This window comes from Phacochoerus africanus, chromosome 1, assembly GCF_016906955.1.
Source record: "Phacochoerus africanus isolate WHEZ1 chromosome 1, ROS_Pafr_v1, whole genome shotgun sequence".
In the NCBI taxonomy this organism is placed as follows: domain Eukaryota; kingdom Metazoa; phylum Chordata; class Mammalia; order Artiodactyla; family Suidae; genus Phacochoerus; species Phacochoerus africanus.
Genome location: NC_062544.1, coordinates 150,152,821 through 150,172,659, shown reverse-complemented (window position 1 = coordinate 150,172,659; position 19,839 = coordinate 150,152,821). Strand labels below are relative to the sequence as shown.

The following is a 19,839-nucleotide window of genomic DNA, read 5'->3' as shown; positions in this document are numbered from 1 at the left end:
AACCCACTGAGCGAGGCCAGAGATCGAACCCGCAGCCTCATGGTTCCTAGTCGGATTGTTTCCACTGCACCATGATGGGAACTCCCAGATTGCTTTCTTTATTCACAGATGTTTATCGGGTGCTATATGAAGTGGATTAAAGGAACGAATGTACCATTTTTAACCATAGAGGGAGCAACTTTAATTTGATTGCTTTCTTCTAAACTGAGGGAAAGGAGTATGAATTTGGGTGGTGTCAGTGAAAGAGAGGGCTCCCTTTGGAGAATGCTGGTGGTGGATCAGGAAGCCACCTCAGACTACTGTGCTCTTTACAGAGGTCCTATCGCCCACTCCCCATCATCTTCTAGAGCTAGTCCAGACCCCAGACCCACAATCCACTTGGCACTAAGGCTCTGAGGCCAGAGAAAGCAGAGAGCTTATTCCAGGCTCTGCAGTCTGAGTTGGACAAGATGCAAAGAGGCTATTCATTTCTGTCCCTTCATCATAAGAACAGGGAAACTGAGACCCAGCAGGGTGACTCACCCAATGCCACAAAGGAATTTGGTGGCAGAGCCAGGCCTGGGCTCAGGGCCTTCTCACCTCCATTGAGGGCCCTATTTCTAGCAATCCTTTTCAGGATTATTTCCTCCGGCAGAAAGCAGGATAGGGGTGCTAGAAGGAGACCTCATTTTACTAATAAAACCACTAGGCAGTCAGTGTCCCCTACCTTTGAGGGATAGGGTGGTTTTCTGCGCTGTCTCAACAGGCTATGTTAAGGCAATACGCTCCCTTGCTTCCTTTGGCCTCTTCTCCACTGAACTGGGAATTGCAGTGCCTGTCAAAGGAGTCCTATTGTTTCTCTGACCATGAATGAGCATTACCCTCTGCTCAGCCCTGTCTCCAGTGCACCCTGTGTATTGAACTCACCACCCTCCTTCTGAGGCAGCTACTGCTCACAGGGCTCATGAGCACCACTCCCCCTTTTCTGAGTCTACACTGCATTGAATGATCATCCTTCTGAGGTGGGGAAGTGCATCTGTGAATTAGGTTGCTGTCGGCAGGACCAGAGGGGGATGGACTAGGTCAAGGAAGCGGGATGTAGCAGCCCAGCCCACTAGGATGCACTTTCACCAGCCTCCAAATCCTGAGGGCCCCTTGCTGGGACCACCCCAGACCTACAGGCCATCGATGCTGGTGTGCCTGACTCAGACCCCAAGGATCTTCACATCCTGGCCATTGATGTACTTCTGCTTTTAGAGTCCCAAGAGGCCTGGGTTCTGAGCCCAGTTCTTCTTGGTGACACTGAACAAGTCACTGCATCTCTCTAGGCCTCACTTCTCTCCATTATAAGATAAAGACATTGGACAAGTGATCTTGAAGTACAGAATCTGTGTTACTGTGTTCAAATGGCCAAAACACATGTTCAGCTATTGGATCCCTCTGGAGTAGAGAAAATGTTTGGGAGACCCTTCCCTCCCTCATGGCTCCCGCAGAACCCTGGACTCAGCAGCCAATTCTGTCTTCATGGAGATTGCTGGGCAAAGCTCTCAGGTAGAAATGGGTAGAAGTGATGTGTCTGCCCTTGGAATGCCAAAGCTCCAGGCCCTGGCAGGTTTGCCTTGTCCTGTCAGACCCCAGAACCATCCTGGCATTCCTTCCATTTCTGCCATCAGCATCTCCTTGAATCTCTCACCTCAGTCACTGGGTCTCTTGTCAAACTTCCTTTGAGGCCTTTTTTCATACAAAGATACAAACTCATCACATTAAAAACAAACCATAGTTCCCATGTACCCAGTGCTGTGCTCAGCACTGTTCTTTTGGGATTCATTGAGCACTCAGAACTGCTGTGTCTGGTGTACATTTTTTTAATATGGTAAAATGCACATGACATTTACCATTTTAAGCATTTTGAATTGTACAATTCTGTGGCATTTAGTACATTTTCAGTATTGTACAACCATTACCTCTATCTGGTTTCCAGCACTTTTTCATCACCCTAAAAGGAAACTCTGTACCTTATTTTTTTTTTTTTGTCTTTTTAGGGCCACACCCTCGGCATATGGAGGTTCCCAGGCTAGGGGTGGAAACTGAGCTGTAGCTGCTGGCCTATGCCACAGCCACAGCAACGCCAGATCCAAGCTGCATCTGGGACCCACATCACAGGTCATGGCAACACCAGATCCTTAACCCACTGAGCAAGGCCAGGGATAGAACCTGCATCCTCACGGATGCTAGTCAGATTAGTTTCTGCTGAGCCACAACAGGAACTCCCAACCCTGTGCTTACTGAGTAGTCATACACCATTTCCCCTCCCCACAGCCCCTGGCAGCTGCTTACCTGCATTCTGTGTCTATGCATTTGCCTCTTCCAGTTACTTCAAATAAGTGGAATCACACATTATGTGGCTGTTTGTGTGGCTTCTCTCACCAAGCACAGTGCTTTCAGGTTCTTCCTTGCTGTAGTTGCATCAGTACTTCATTCCTTTTGTTTCTTTGATTGGGATGAAATTTACACCACATAAAGGCAATCCTTTTAATGTATACAATTCTGTGGCATTTAGTACATTCTCAGTGTTGTGCAGCCAACACCTCTGTTGAGTTCTGAATCATTTTTGCACCTCAAAAGAAAACCCAACACCCATTAATTGGTCACTCCTCATTTCGCCCATCCCCAGCCCTGGCAACCACCAATCTATTTTCTGTCTTCGTGGATTTGCCTATTCTGGACGTCTTATACAAATGGAATCTTAAAACATGTGGCTTTTTGTGCCTGGCTTTTTTCATTTGACATAATGTTTTCAAGATTCGTACATGTTGTAGCATGCGTCAGAATTTCCTTCCTTTTGGTGACTGACTAATGTTCTATTGTATGGATATACCACTTTTTAACATCCATTCTTTCATTTATGAACATTAGATTGTTTCCAGAATTTGGCTGGTGTGAATAATACTGCTATGAACATTCTTATAGAAGTTTTTATTTGCACACTGTTTTCATTTCACTTGAGTCCATACCTAGGAGTGGAATTACTGAGTCATATGATAATTCTATGTTTAACTTATTGATGAACCTCCAAAATGTTTTACATTCCCATCAGCATTTGGTGAGTGTTGTTATTTCTCCACATTGACTATGCTTGATATTTTTCAATTTTTAAATTTCAGTCATTGTATTCCAGGTGATATGTTGTCAAGGTTTGACTTCCATTTCCCTAATAGCTAATGATTAGGAGCATCTTCATGTGTCTTCTTTGTATATCCTCCTTGTAGAAATGTGTATTCAAGTCCTTTGCCCATTTTTTTTTTTTTTGGCTTTTTAGGGCCATATCCGCGGCATATGGAAGTGCCCAGAGTAGGGGTTGAGTTGGAGCTACAGCTGCCGGCCTTCACCACCACCACAGCAATGCAGGATCCAAGCCACGTCTGCAACCTACACCACAGCTGACAGCAATGCCGGATCCCTGACCCACTGAGCAAGGTCAGGGATCCAACCCACATCCTCATGGATGCTAGTTGGATTCATTTCCACAAAACCAGTGGGAACTTCTCCTTTGCCCATTTTTGATTGTCCTTTTCTTGTTAAGTTTTAAAAGTTCTTTATGTATTGTGGATATTAGGCCTTTATCAGATATATGATTTGCAGTTTTTTTCCCTATACTCTATCTTTTCATACATATCCGTTGATGTATAGAAGTTTTAAATTTTAATGAAGTTGGAGTTTCCATTGCGGCTCAGCAGAAACAAATCTGACTAGCATCCACGAGGATGCAGATTTGATCCCTGGCCTCACTCTGTGGGTTAAGGATCCAACATTGCTGTGAGCTATGTGTAGGTTGCAGATATGGCTTGGATCTGACATTGCTGTGGCATAGGTCAGTGGCTACAGCTCTCATTTGACCCCTAGCCTGGGAACCTCCATATGCCATAGGTGTGGCCCCAAAAAGCAAAAAATTATAATAATAAAAAAATGAATTTTGATGAAGTTCAATTTTTCTGTTTTTTCTTTTGTTCCTTATGCTTTGGGTTCCTTCCTTCCTTCCTTGACTGCCCACATAGAATATGGAATTCCTGGGCCAGGGATTGAATCCAAACCATAGCTGCAACCTACACCACAGCCTTGGCAACACTGGATCCTTTAACCCACTGCACCAGGTTGGGGATTGAAACTGTGCTTATGCAGTGGCCCAAGCTGCTGCAGTAAGATTCTGAATCCATTGCAATACAGCAGGAACTCCTTTGGGTTTCTTATCTAAGAAACTATTGCTTACTCCGATATTTTCTTCGAAGAGTTTTGTAGTTATAGCTCTTAAACATTTAGATCTCTGATCCATTTTTTAAAAGATTGTAATCATTCTTTTCTTCCATTTTTAAAAGTTTTATTGTAGTTGATTTACAATGTTGTATTGATTTCTGCTATACAACAAAGTGATTCAGTTATACATGTACACACATCCATTCTCTTTCAAATTCTTTTCTGTGTAGATTATCACATAATATTGGGTAGAGTTCTCTGTGCCATACAGCAGGTCTCCATAGAGCAATCATTCCATATACCTCAGTATGCATATGCCAATGCCAAACCCCCTGTCCATCCTGCACTGCCCCTGCCACCTGTCCCCTTTGGCAACCATAAGTTTGTTTTCAAAGTCTGTGAGTCTGTTTATGTTCTGCAAATAAGTTCATTTGTATCCCTTTTTTAGATTCTGTATAAAAGTAGTATCATATGATGTCTGTCTTTCATTGTCTAACTTCACTTAGTATGTTAATCTCTAGGTCCATCCATGTTGCTACAAATGGCATTATTTCATTCTTTTTTATGACTAAGTAATATTCCATTGTATATATGTACCACATCTTCTTTTTCCATTCCTCTGTTGATGGACATTTAGGTTGCTTCCATGTCTTGGCTACTGTAAATAGTATTGCAATGAACATTAGGGTGCATTTATCTTTTCAAATTATATTTTCCTCTGGATAGATGCCTGGAGTAGGATTGCTGGATTATATGGTAGTTCTATTTTTTAGTTTTTTGAGGAAGCTTCATACTGTTTTCCATAGTGGGTGAACCAATTTACATTCCCACTGACAGTGTAAGAGGTTTCCCTTTTCTCTGCACTCTCTCCATCATTTATTGTTTGTAGACTTTAATGATGGGCATTCTGGATGGGTGTAAGGTGGAACCACATAGTAGTTATGATTTGCATTTCTCAAATAATTGGTGATACTGAGCATTTTTTCATGTGTTTTTTGGCCATCTGTATATCTTCTTTGGATAAATGTCTATTTAGATCCCTGTGCATTTTTTTGTTTGTATTTTTTTTTTATATTGAGTTGCAGGAGGTGTTTGAATATTTTGGAGATTAATCCCTCATCAATTGCTGCATTTGCAGATATTTCCTCTCATTCTGTGGGTTGTCTTTTCATTTTATTTATGGTTTCCTTTGCTGTGCAAAAACTTTTAAGTTTGATTAGGTCCCAATTGTTTATTTATTTTTTAAATTTTCACTACTCTAGGAGGTGGATGTGAGAAACTATTGCTGTGGTTTAGGTCAGAGAGTGTCTAGCCTATGTTCTCCTCTAAGAGTTTTATACTATCCAGTCTTGCAGTTAGGTCTTTAATCTATTTTGAGTTTATTTTTGTGTATTGTGTTAGGGAGTGTTCTAATTTCATTCTTTTACATGTACAGTTTTCCCAGAACCACTTTTTGAAGAGACTGTCTTTCTCTCCATTGGATATTCTTGCCTCCTTTGTTGTAGATTAGTTGACCATAACTCTGTGGATTTATTTCTGGGCTTTCTATCCTATTCCATTGATCTTTATTTCTGTTTGTGTGCCAGTACCATACTGTTTTGATGACTATAGCTTTGTAGTATAGTCTGAAGTCAGGGATCCTGATTCCTCCAGCTCCATTTTTCTTTGTCAGAATGTCTTTGGCTATTTGGGATCTTTTGTGTTTCCACACAAATTTTAAATTTTTTGGTTCTAGTTCTGTGAAAAATGTCATTGGTAATTTGCTAGGGATTGCATTGAATCTGTAGATTGTCTTGGGAAGTATAGTCATTTTGACAATATTGGTTCTTCTAATCCAAGAGCATCATATATCTTTCCATCTGTTTGTGTCATCTTTGATTTCTTTCATCAGTGTCTTACAGTTTTCAGAGTACAGATCTTTTTGTCTCTTTAGGTAGGTTATTTATAGGTATTTTTTTCTTTTTGATGCTATGGTAAATGGGATTGTTTCCCTAATTTCTTTTTCTGATCTTTCATTGTAGGTATATAGAAACACAGTTGATTTCTGTGTATTAATTTTGTATCCTGAAACTTTGCCAGATTCATTGATGAGCTCTAACAGTTTTGTTGTAGTATCTTTAGGATATTCTATGTATAGTATCATGTCATCTGCAAACAGTGATAGTTTTACTTCTTCTTTTCCACTTGGGATTCCTTTATTTATTTCTATTCTCTGATTGCTGCGGCTATGACTTCCAAAACTATGATGTATAAAAATGGTGAGAGTGGACATCCTTTGTCTTTTTCCTGATCTTAGCAGAAATTCTTTCAGCTTTTTACTATTGAGAGTGATGTTAGCTATGGATTTGTCATATATGGCCCTTATTATGTTGAGGTAGGCTCCCTCTGTGCCCACTTCCTGGAAGGTTTTTATCAGAAATGGGTGTTGGATTTTTTTCAAAAGCTTTTTCAGCATCTATTGATTTAATCATGTGGTTTTTATTCTTTGCTTTGTTAGTGTGGTGTGTTGTGGATATTGAAAAATCCTTGAATTTCTGGGATAAATTACACTTGCACATGGTGTGTGATCCTTTTAATGTATTGCTGGATTCAGTTTGCTGGTATTTTGTTGAGGATTTTTACGTTTATGTTCATCAGTGATATTGGCCTGTAGTTTTCTTTTTTTGTGGTATCTTTGTTTGGCTTTGGTATTAGGGTAATCGTGGCCTCATAGAATGAGTTTAGGAGTTCCTTCCACTGCAATTTTTTTGAAGAGTTTTGGAAGGATAGGGGTTAACTCTTCTCTGTATGTTTGATAGAATTTGCCTGGGGAGACATCTGATCCTGGACTTTTGTTTCTTAATCAAAGTTTTAATTTCAGTACTTGTGATTGATCTGTTCATCTTTTCTATTTCTTCCTGGTTTCGTCTTGGAAGATTGAACCTTTCTAAGAATTTGTTGGTTTCTTCGAGTTTGTCTATCTTAGTTGCTTTCGTAGTCTCTTATGATCCTTTGTATTTCTATGTTGTCCATTGTAACTTCTCCTTTTTCATTTCTAATTTTATCACTTTGAGCCCTCTTTTTTCTTGATGAGTCTGGGTGGGGGTTTGTCAATTTTGTTGGTCTTTTCATAGAACCAGCTTTTTTTTCATTGATCTTTTCTATGTTTTTTCATTTCTATTTCATATATTTCTGCTCTGATCTTTTTGTTGTTTGTTAATCTGTTTATTTTTTACTAAAGTATAGTTGACTTACAATGTTTCTTCAGTTTCTGTTGTACAGCATAGTGACCCAATCATACACAGCCCCTTGTGCTGTACAGTAAGGCCCCATTGCTCATCCATTCCAAATATAACAGTTTCCATCTAATAACTCCAAACTGCTCATCCATCCCATTCCTTCCCTGTTCCACCCTGGGAACCACAAGTCTGCTCTCCCTGGCCAAGATCTGTTTCTGTTTTATAGATAGGATCATCTGTGCCATAATTTAGATTCCACAAATAAGTGATATCATATGGTATTTGTATTTTTCTTTCTGGCTTGCTTCACTTAGTATGAGAATCTAGGTTTCATCCATGTTACTATAAATGACATTAGTTAGTGGGTTTTTTTGGCTGAGTAATACTCTATTGTACCACATCTTCATTCATCCATCTGTCAGCAGACATTTAGGTTGTTTACATGTCTTGGCTATTGTGAATAGTGCTGCAGTGAACATAGGGGTGCATGTATATTTTTTAATGAGTATTTTGTCTGGATATATGCCCAGGAGTGGGAGCTGGATCATATGGTAGTTCTATATTTAGTTTTCTGAGTTACCTCCATACTATTTTCCATACGTATGAATGTACCAATTTATATTCACACCAACAGTGAAATAGGGTACCCTTTTCTCCACACCTTCTCCAGCACGTGTTACTTGTTGACTCATTAATGATGGTCATTCTAACCAGTGAGAATAAGATGGTACCTCATTGTAGTTTTGATTTGCCTTTCTCTAATAATTAGTGATGCTGAGCATTTTTTCATGTGACTGTTGGCCATCCATATGTATTCTTCAGAGAAATATTTATTTAGGTTTTCTGCCCATTTTTCAATTGGGTTGTTTCTTTTTTGTTGCTGTTGAGTTATATGAGTTGTTTATATATTTTGGTGATTAGGCCTTTGTATTTTGCATCATTTTCAAAGACTTTCTCCCATTCATGAATCATTGTTTATTTCTTTCTTTTGGTCTTTTTAGGACCACACCTGAGGCATATGGAGGTTCCCAGGCTAGGGTCAAATTGGAGCTACAGCTGCCAGCCTACACCACAGCCACAGCAACACCAGATCCAACCCATGTCTGTGACCTACACCACAGCTCATGGCAATGCTGGATCCTTAACCCACTGAGTGAGGCCAGGGATCAAACTTGCATCCTCATGGATGTTAGTCAGATTCATTTCCACTGAGCCATGAAGGGAACTCCCCTATATTTTCATTTTTTAAGTGGTTTTCTTTGCTGTGTAGAAGCTTTTGAGTTTAATTAGGTCCTATTGGTTTGTTTGTGTCTCTATTATCATTATTCTAGGAGGTGGATCAAACAAGATATTACTGTGATTTATTTCAAAGAGCATTCTGCCTATGTTTTCCTCTAGGAATTTTATAGTATTTGGCCTTATACTTAAGTCTTTAATCCATTTTGAGTTTATTTTTTGTGTATAGTGTTACATAGTGTTCTATTCATTCTTTTTCATGTAGCTGTCCAATTTTCCCAGCACCATTTATTGAAGACACTATCTTTCTTCCACTGTATGTTCTTGCCTCCTCTATCATAGATTAGTTGACCACAGGTGCTTGGGTTTATTTCTGGGCTTTCTATATTGTTCCATTGATCTTTATTTCTGTTTTTGTGCCAAGACCATTTTGTTTTGATAACTGTAGTTTTGTAGTACAGTCTGAAATCAGGAAGTCTCATTCCTCCATTTTCATATTTTTTTTCAGTATTGCTTTGGCTATTCAGGATCTCTTGTGTTTCCATACAAATTTTTAAATAATCTGTTCTAGTTCTGTGAGGAATGTCCCTGGTAATTTGATAGGAATTGCATTCAATCTATAGTTTGCCTTGGGTAGAATAGTCATTTTGACAATACTTCCAATCCAAGAGCATGGTATATCTTTCCATATATTTTTGTTGTCTTTGATTTCTTTCATAAGCATCTTATATTTTTCAGAATATAGGTCTTTTGTATCTTTAGGTAAGTTTATTCCTAGGTATTTTATACTTTTTGAGGTGATAGTAAATGGGATGGTTTCTCTGATTCCTTGCTTGCTTGCTTGCTTGCTTGCTTTCTTTCTTTCTCAGGTCTGCGCTCGAGGCATATGGAAGTTCCCAGACTAGGGGTCAAATCTGAGCTGTAGCCTCTGGCCTATGCCACAGGCACAGCAATGCCAGATCTGAGCCACGTCTTCAACCTCACCATACCTCACGACAATGCCAGATCCTTAACCCACTGAGCAAGGCCAGGGATTGAACCTGCGTCTTCATGGATGCTAGTCAGATTTGTTTCCACCTAGCCATGATGGGAATGCCTCTCTGATTTCTCTTTCTGATCTTTCATTGTTAGTATATAGAAATGCAATTGATTTCTTTGTATTAATTTTGTATGTTGCAACTTTGACAAATTAATTGATGAGTTCTAACAGTTTCGTAGTACTGTCTTTAGGATTTTATAGGTATAGTATCTTGTCATCTACAATGATAGTTTTATTTCTTTTCCAATTTGTTTTCCTTTTATTTATTTTTCTTCTCTGATTGCCATGGCTAGGCCTTCCAAAACTATGTTGCATAGAAGTGGTGAGAGTGGATATCCTTGTCTTGTTCCTGATCTTAGTGAAAATGTTTTCAGTTTTTCACCATGGGAATGATGTTTGCTGTGGGTTTTTCATATATGGCTCTTATTATGTTGAGGTAGATTCCATCTATGCTCACTCTCTGGAGAGTTTTTTTAATCAGAAATTGGTGTTGAATTTTATCAAAATCCTTTTCTGCATCTATTGAGATCATCATAGGTTTTTATTTTTCAGTTTGTTGATGTGGTATATAATATGTGCTTAATTGGCACATATTAAAGAATATTTGCACCCCTGGGATAAATCCCACTTGATCATGGTGTATGATCTTTTCAATATATATTTGGATTTGGTTCACTAGTGTTCTGTTTAGGATTTTTTTTTTTTGTCTTTTTGCCATTTCTTGGGCTGCTCCCACGGCATATGGAGTTTCCCAGGTTAGGGGTCTAATCAGAGCTGTAGCCATCAGCCTACGCCAGAGCCACAGCAACACGGGATCCAAGCAGCGTCTGTAACCTACGCCACAGCTCATGGCAACGCCAGATCCTTAACCCACTGAGCAGGGCCAGGGACGAACCTGCAACCTCGTGGTTCCTAGTCGGATTCATTAACCACTGCGCCGCGAAGGGAACTCCCTGTTTAGGATTTTTGCATCTATGTTCATCATTGATTTTGGCCTGTAATTTTCTTTCTTTTTTTCTTTTCTTTTCTTTTTTTTTTTTTTTTGGTATCCTTGTCTGGTTTGGGTATCAGGGTGATGGTGGCCTCACAGAATGAGCTTGGGAGTGTTCCTTCTTCTGCTATTTTTTTAAAGAGTTTCAGATGAAAAGGTGTCATCTCTTCTCTGAATGTTTGATAGAATTCGCCTGAGTAGCCATCAGGTCTTGTACTTTTTTTTTTTTTGTCTTTTTGCTATTTCTTGGGCCGCTCCCACGGCATATGGAGGTTCCCAGGCCAGGGGCCGAATTGGAGCTGTAGCCTCCAGCCTACGCCAGAGCCACAGCAATGCGGGATCCGAGCCGCGTCTGCAACCTACACCACAGCTCACGGCAACGCTGGATCGTTAACCCACTGAGCAAGGGCAGGGAGCCAACCTGCAACCTCATGGTTCCTAGTCGGATTCGTTACCACTGTGCCACGACGGGAACTCCAGGTCTTGTACTTTTGTTCTTTGGAAGTTTTAAAATCACATTTTCAATTTTGGTACTTGTTGTTTGTTTGTTTGTTTTTTGCTTTTTAGGGCCACACCTATGGCATGTGGAGGTTGCCAGGCTAGGGGTCAAATTGGAGCTGCATCTGCTGGCCTATACCACAGCCACAGCCACATCAGATCCAAGCTGTGTCTGCGACCTACACCACAGCTCACAGCAGTGCGGGATCCTTAACCCACTGAGCTAAGCCAGGGATTGAACCTGCAACCTCATGGTTTCTAGTTGGATTCATTTCCACTGTGCCACGACGGGAACTCCCAGCCTCGGTACTTGTGATTTGTCTGTTCATATTTTCGATTTCTTCGTGGTTCAGTCTTGGTAGGTTATTACCTTTGTAAGAACCTGTCCATTTCTTCTAGGTTGTCCATTTTATTGGCATATAGTTGCTCATAGTAGTCTCTTATAATCCTTTGTATTTCTGTGGGGTCAGTTGTAATTTCTACTTTTTCATGTCTAATTTTATTGATTTGAGCCCTCTCCCTTTCTTTCTTGATGACTCTGGCTAAAGTTTTATCAATTTTGTTGATGTTTTCAAAGAACCAACTTTGGTTTCATTGATCTTCTCTATTTTCTTTGTCTCTATTTCATTTATTTCTGCTCTGATATTTATTTTTTCTTAAATTCTGCTAATATTGGACTTCGTCTGTTTTTCCTACTCTAGTTATTTTAGGTGTAAGGCTAGGTTGTTTATTTGAGCTTTTTCTTGTTTCCTTAGGTAAGATTGTATTGCTATAAACTTCCCTCTCAGAACTGCTTTTGCTTTGTCCCACAGGTTTTGGGTTGTATCTTCATTGTCATTTGTCTCTAAGATCCTATGATTTTTCTCTATGATCGAATATCTTCTCTGGCCCTTTTTCTCTCTCTCCTCCTTCTGGACCCCCTATGATGTGAATGTTGTTCCTTTAATTTTATCCCAGAGATCTCTTAGATTCTCCTCTAAGAGATCTTTTCATTATTTTTATTTTTAAAATAAATAAAAATTCTTTTCATTATTTTTAATTTATTTTTCTGTGGCATTGATTTCCACCACTCTTTCTTCCTTGTCACTTATCCATTTTTCTGCCTCTTTTATCCTGCTGTTGATTCTTTCTAGTGTATTATTCATTTCAGACATTGTGCTATACATCTTAGTCTGCTTGTTCTTTATGTCCTCTAGCACTTTGTTAAACATTTCTCAAAACTTCCCTGTGTTTCCATTTTTTTCCCCAAGGTCTTTGGTCATCTTCATTATCATCACTCTGAATTCTTTTTCAGGTAGATTAGCTATTTCCTCTTTATTTGGTTGGTTTTTTGTGTGTGTGTGTGTGTGTTTTCTTGTTTCTTTGAAAATTGTTTCTTTGTCATCTTATAATGTCTAACTTTCTTTCTTTCTTTTCTTTCTTTTTTTTTTTTTTTTGGTCTTTTTTGCCATTTTCTTGGGCCGCTCCCATGGCATATGGAGGTTCCCAGGCTAGGGGTCAAATCGGAGCTGTAGCTGCCGGCCTGCACCACAGCCACGGCAATGTGGGATCCGAGCCACGTCTGTAAACTACACCACAGATCATGGCAATGCCAGATCCTTAACCCACTGAGCAAAGGCAGGGATCGAACCTGCAACCTCATGGTTCCTAATCGTATTTGTTAACCACTGAGCCACGATGGGAACTCCTAATGTCTAACTTTCTATGTTTATTGTCCCCTTGACAACAGGTATGTAGATGCAACAGCTGTTGCCTTTTTTTGGAGTTCTCAGGGGTGGTAACAGGTCACATGTACCTAGAGTAGCTGATGGAAGCAGTGGTATTATACTGTCTCCTCCGAAGCCAGGTGGCTGTTAAGAATGGGGTCTACATCGCTTCTTGGCCTTTTGGCTAAGATCAAGTGAAGAATGGGGTCTACATGAGTATTGGCGGTGGTCCACGGTTCACAGGATTGCTCTGTGGTGGGCTGCAGGCAGGTGGGTTTCTGGTCAGGACTGGCTACTACAACCCTTCCTGCTTCCAGGTAGCACTCAGAACAGTTTCTTGTAATTTGCAACATCAGCAGTTGAGCCTGCAGTCCCTCCCTTTGTTGGGGCGGCTCTAGGGACTGCTCTCTGTTGCTGCTGGGAGATTGGCAGGTGCCTTTCTGTAGTCACTCCCTTTTGCTGGTTTGGGGAGCATTCTTTGTAGCCCCAGAGGCAGAAACTGCTTCCTAACTGTTGTTAAAAGGCTTTTTTTCTCTGTAGCTCTAAGGACTGCACCATTCCAACAGTCCCTCCCTTACTGGGCTGATTGCAGAATGCTCCCTCTGTTCGTTGTGAAGTAAAAACGTGTGCCATTGGGCCCCTTTTGGCTCCTTTAGCTAGCTGTGCAATATATGCTGTTTTTGCTGTCCCTTGCTTAATTGTTGGCAGGGATCAAGGAGCTTATGTTATTCCTGAGATCACTTCACCAATCCGCCAGGCTGTTTGTTTTCCCCAGGCTGTGTGTATTATTTCCAGGTTCACTTTGCCCCTTCACTGGGCCTTTTGGGACTTTCCACCTGCCCACCAGGCCTCTTTTGACTCCCAGGATACTTTGTGCTGTTTCCAAGTTCACTTTCTCTGCCCCCTATGCAGGTTGTATCTCTTCATCTGCCCACCAGGCCTTTTTTGACTCCCAGCACCTTTTGCACCGTTTCTGAAATAGCTTTACCAGCTAAGTGGGCTTTTCACAACTCTCTCTCCTCCCACAAGGCCCCTTGAGGAGTCCCAGGATCTTTTGCACTGTTTCTGAGATACTTTTCTCTGCCCCCTAGGCAAATCAAAGCTCTGCACCTGCCCAGGAGGCCCCTTGCAGAGGTCTGGATAGTCTGCGCTGTTTCCCACATCACCTCTGTCCCCTAGGCAAATTGCAGCTCTGTGCCCACCCAGAAGACACCTTGTGGACTCCCAGTTTCTTGCCCTGTTTCTGAGGTAACTTTCTCCACTTCTCAGGGAAATCCTGGCTCTGTGCCCACCCAGGAGGCCCCTTGAGATTCCCCCCCCCCATGCCTCCTCCAAAATATCTTTCTCCACCTCCTAGGTAAATTGCAATTGTGTGCCTGCCCAGAAGGCCCATTGCAAACTCTCAGGATCCAGGATCCTTCCACTGTTTCCAAAATAACTTCTCCACCCCCTATGCAATTGCAGCTCTCTGTCTGCCCCTTTTGGAATCCCATCCGACTACACTGTTTCCAAAATTACCTTCTTTTCCCTAGGGAATTTGGAGCTCTCCACTTGCACACTGGGCCATCTGCACCCCCCTGAGCCTTCTGCACCTTTATAGCAATTGCTTCAGTGTTCACCTGCCCAGCTGTTGGCTGGGATCCTGTGGACTGCGGTATTCCCAAGTTCCCTCCACCTGCTCTAAGGGTTCCCTCTGCTTGCTCCACTTTCTCTGTAGCCTTAGGGCTGTGGGCTGCTCCGCCACTGTTGCCAAGCAGCCACTGCTTAGGGGTAGATCCTGGGGCTGGGGCAGTTGGTGTTTTGCTAGTGGTCATGGGGTAAGGCTATAATGGTGGATCCCACCCCTTCTCTCCAGCACCCCCCTAACAATGGCACCTAGCCTCAACACCTGACCGGGATTCCTCAGCTTACAGCTTTAAATGTAGTCACTCTAGACTCCAGTCCCTCCAGGCTGTCTCTGTGTTACCAATCCTAGTTTTTTCCCAGGTACCCAGCCCCAGTTTTCTGAGTCTGATCGCCAAAGCTGGAGTTTCAGTTCTGGCCACTGGCTGCCCCAGCTTATGGTTGGGAAGTGCAGGGCAGTGACACTCTCATATTTTTTCTTCTTTCTTTGTCCTACCCAGTTTCTTGAAGTTTTTCTTTATCAGAATCCTGGGGTCTTTTGTCAGCATTCAACCACTTTTTTGGTGAATAATTCCATATATAGGTGAGTTTTGATGAATTTTTGCGAGTAGATGAGCCTCACATCCTACTCGTCTGCTGCCATTTTTCTCTGCTTCTGTGCTATGATCTTTATGATTTCTTTCCTTCTACTCACTTTGGGATTTCTTTGTTCTTTTTCTAATTGCTTTAGTTATAAGGTTAGGTTGTTTGAGATTTTTCTTGTTTCCTAAGGTAGGTTTGTATTGCTATAAACTTTCCTCTTAGAACTCCTTTTCCTGCATCCCCTAGGTTTTGGATCATAGGTTTTGTCTCTAGCTATTTTTTAATTTCCTCTTCGATTTCTGCAGTGATCCATTGGTTGTTTAGTATCATATTGTTTAGTCTCCACATGTTTGTGATTTTTGCAGGGTTTTTTTCTTGTTGTTGATTTCTAGTCTTATAGTGTCGTGGCTGGAAAAGATGCTTGATATGATTTTAATTTTCTTAAATCTATCGAGGCTTGATTTTTGGCCCAGAATATGATCTCCCCTAGAGAATGGTCCATGTGTGCTTGAGAACAATGTTTATTCTGCCACTTTGGGGTGGAATATTCTTTTAATATCCATTAAATCCATCTGGTTTAATGCATCACTTAAGGCCTGTGTTTACTTGTTGATTTTTTGACTGAATGATCTGTCCATTGCTGTAAGTGGAGTGTTAAAGTCTCCCACTATTATTGTATTATTGTCAGTTTCTCCTTTTATAGCTGTTAGCAGTTGTCTTATATATCGAGGTGGTCCTCTGTTAGGTGCATGTATATATTTACTATTGTTATATGTCTCCATGGATTAATCCTTTAATCATTATGCAATGTCCTTCCCTGTCTCTTGTAACCATCTTTATTTTAATGAATATTTTATCTGATATGAGTATTGCCACTCCAGCTTTCTCTTGATTTTTGTTTGCATGGAATATCTTCTTCCAACCTTTCACTTTGTATGTGTGTATCTTTTTTTCCTTTTTTTTTTTTTTTTTTGGTTTTTCAGGGCCACACCTGCAGCATATGGAAGTTCCCAGGCAAGGGATTGAATCAGTGCTGCAGTTGCTGGTTTGTGCCACAGCCACAGCAACAAGAGATTCTAGTCGTATCTGTGACCTACACCACATCTAATGGCAATGCTGGGTCCTTAACCCACTGAGCATGGCCAGGGATCAAACCCACACCCTTATGGTTACTGGTTGGGTTTGTTTCTACTAAGCCGCAACAGGAACTCCAGGTCTTGTCTTTGTATCCATTCAGCCAATCTGTGTCTTTTGGTTGGCACATTCATTTAAGGTAATTATTGATATGTATGTTCTTATTGCCATTTTATTAATTATTTTGGACTTTTTTTCTTGTCTTATTATTTAATTTTTTTCCACTGTACAGCATGGGGACCAAGTCCCTCTTACATGTATACATTTTTTCCCCTACTCTTTGTTCTGTTGCAATATAAGTATCAAGACATAGTTCTCAATGCTACTCAGCAGGCTCTCCTTGTAAATCCATTCCAAGTTGTATCCAATAACCCCAAGCTCCCGATCCCTCCCACTCCTCCCTCTCCCCCTGGGCAGCCACAAGTCTATTCTCCAAGTCCATGATTTTCTTTTCTGTGGAAAGATTCATTTGTGCCTTATATTATATTCCAGTTATAAGTGATATCATATGGTATTTGTCTTTTGTCTTTCTGACTCATTTCACTCAGTATGAGAGTCTCTAGTTCCATCCATGTTGCTGCAAATGGCATTATGTTGTTCTTTTTTATGGCTGAGTAGTATTCCATTGTGTATATATACCACATCTTCTGAATCCCATCCTCTGTTGATGGACATTTGGGTTGTTTCCATGTCCTGGCTATTGTGAATAGTGCTGCAATGAACATGTGGGTGCATGTGTCTCTTTTAAGTAGAGTTTTGTCTGGATAGATGCCCAAGAGTGGGATTGTGGGGTCATATGGAAGTTCTATGTATAGATTTCTAAGGTATCTCCAAACTGTTCTCCACAGTGGCTATACCAGTTTACATTCCCACCAGCAGTGCAAGAGGGTTCCCTTTTCTCCACAACCCCTCCAGCATTTGTTATTTGTGGACTTATTAATGATGGCCATTCTGAGTGGTGTGAGGTAGTATCTCATGGTAGTTTTGAATTGCATTTCTCTTATGATCAGTGATGTTGAGCATTTTTTCATGTGACTGTTTTCTGTATACCAACAATGTGACAGAATGTTAATTTTATATCCTGCTACTTTGCTGAATTTATTAATCAGTTCAAGTAGTTTTTGGGTTGAGTCCTTAGGGTTTTCTATGTATAGTGTCATGTCATCTGCATACAGTGACAGTTTTATCTCTTCTCTTCCTATTTGGATGCCTTTTATTTCTTTTGTTTGTCTAGTTGCTGTGGCTAGGACTTCTAAAACTTTGTTGAATAGCAGTGGTGAGATTGGGCATCCCTGCTTTGTTCCAGATTTGAGTGAGAAGGCTTTCAGTTTTTCTCCATTGAGGATTATATTTGCTGTGGGTTTGTCATAAATGGCTTTGATTGTATTCAGGAATGTTCCCTCTATACCCACTTTGACGAGGGTCTTGATCATGAATGGATGTTGGACTTTGTCAAATGCTTTTTCTGCATCTATTGAGATGATCATATAGTTTTTGATTTTTCTTTTGTTAATGTGGTGAATGACATTGATTGATTTGCGTATGTTGAAACATCCTTGTGAACCTGGGATGAACCCTACCTGGTCATGGTGTATGATCTTTTTGATATGTTGTTGGATTCGGATGGCTAAGATTTTGTTGAGAATTTTTGCGTCTATATTTATCAAAGATATTGGCCAATAGTTTTTTTTTTTTTGGTGGTATCTTTGTCTAGTTTTGGAATTAGGGTGATGGTGGCATCATAGAATGTCTTTGGGAGTGTTCCTTCTTCTTCAACCTTTTGAAAAAGTTTATGGAGGATGGGCACCAGATCCTCTTTATATGTTTGGTAGAATTCGCCTGTGAAGTCATCTGGTTCTGGACTTTTATTTGTAGGGAGTGTTTTTATGACCTCTTCAATTTCATTTATAGTGATCGGTCTGTTCAGTTGGTCTGTTTCTTCTTGATTCAGTTTTGGCAGGCTGTAAGATTCTAGAAAATTGTCCATTTCTTCCAGATTGTCAAATTGTTGGCATATAGTTGTTCATAGTATTCACTTATGGTTTTTTGTATTTCTGCAATATCTGTTGTGATTTCTCCTTTTTCATTTCTAATTTTATTTATTTGGGTTCTTTCTCTCCTCTTCTTAGTATAGCCAGGTGTTTGTCAATTTTGTTTACCTTTTCAAAGAACCAGCTCTTGGTTTTATTAATTTTCTCTATTGTTTTTTGAATCTCTATTTTATTGATTTCCTCTTTGATCTTTATAATTTCCTTCCTTCTGCTGACTTTAGGTCTTTTTTGTTCTTCTTTTTATAATTCGTTTAGGTGGAGGGTTAAGTTGTCAATTTGAGATATTTCTTCTTTTTTGAGGAGGGCCTGTATTGCTATGAATTTCCCTCTGAGCACTGCTTTTGTGGCCTCACATAGATTTTGAGAGGTTGTGTCTTCATTATCGTTTGTCTCAAGGTATTTTTTAATTTCCTTCTTGATTTCCTCATTGACCCCTTGGTTTTTTAGTAGCAAAATAAAACTCCATGTAGTAGGTTGTTTAGTCTCCATGTAGTAGGTTTTTTTCTCATTTCTTTTCCTGTGGTTGATTTCTAGTTTCATACCATTGTGGTCAGAGAGGAGACTTGAAATAATTTCTATACTTTTAAATTTGTTGAGGCTAACCTCAACAAATTTGTGGATTTGTTTTTTATACTTTTTTTCCTTCCCTTATTTTGTTCTCTTGTGGTTTGATGATTATCTTTAGTGTCGTGTTTGGATTACTTTTTTAAAATTTGTGTATCGTTGATTTTTGGTTTCCAGTTACCATGAGGTTTTTTTAAAATTTTCAAATTATACTTATTAGAGAAATCCAAATCAAAACTACAATGAGGTACAACCTCACACCAGTCAGAGTGTCTGTCATTAATAAGTCTACAAATAACAAATGCTGGAGAGGGTGTGCAGAAAAGGGAACCCTCCTAAACCATGAGGTTTTGATATAGGAGTTTATATGTATATATACAAGGTTGTTTTAAGTTGCTGGTCTCTTAATTTCAAGCATCTCCTGTATCCTCCATTTGTACCCTCCTTACAGTTGCTGGTTTTGGTATCACATTTATGTGTGGGTGATTTCCTACCTTTACCATATGTTTGCCTTTGTGGTAAGCCTTCTCATTTGTAATTTTCTTGCTTCTGGTTGTGGCCTTTTCTTTTCCACCTAGAGAAGTTCTTTTAGTATTTGTCATAAAGCTGATTTAGGGGTGCTGAAATCTCTTAGCTTTTGCTTGTCTTTAAAGCTGTTGATTTCTCATTAAAATCTGAATGAGATCCTTTCTGGGTAGAGTATTAATCACTTTAAGTATATTGTGCTACTCCCTTCTGGCCAGCAGTATTTCTGCTGAAAATCAGCTGACCACCTGATTGGGGTTCCCTTGTATGTTATTTGCTTCTTTTCTCTAGCTGTTTTCGATATTTTCTCTTTGTCTTTACCTTTGGTCAGTTTGAGTAATATGCGTCTTGGGGTGTTACTATTTAGGTTTATTGTATGTGGTATTCATTGTGCTTTCTGGATTTGAGTGATTCCTTTCCCATGTTTGGTAAGTTTTCAGCT

General features: G+C 40.1%; 1 protein-coding gene across 1 annotated transcript in view; it reads left to right on the top strand.

Annotated features, from left to right (window-relative positions):
• Positions 1-19,839, top strand: part of C1H3orf20 (chromosome 1 C3orf20 homolog) — a 106,066-nt gene that overhangs the window by 18,633 nt on the left and 67,594 nt on the right. The gene's annotated exons all lie outside the window — the stretch shown is intronic.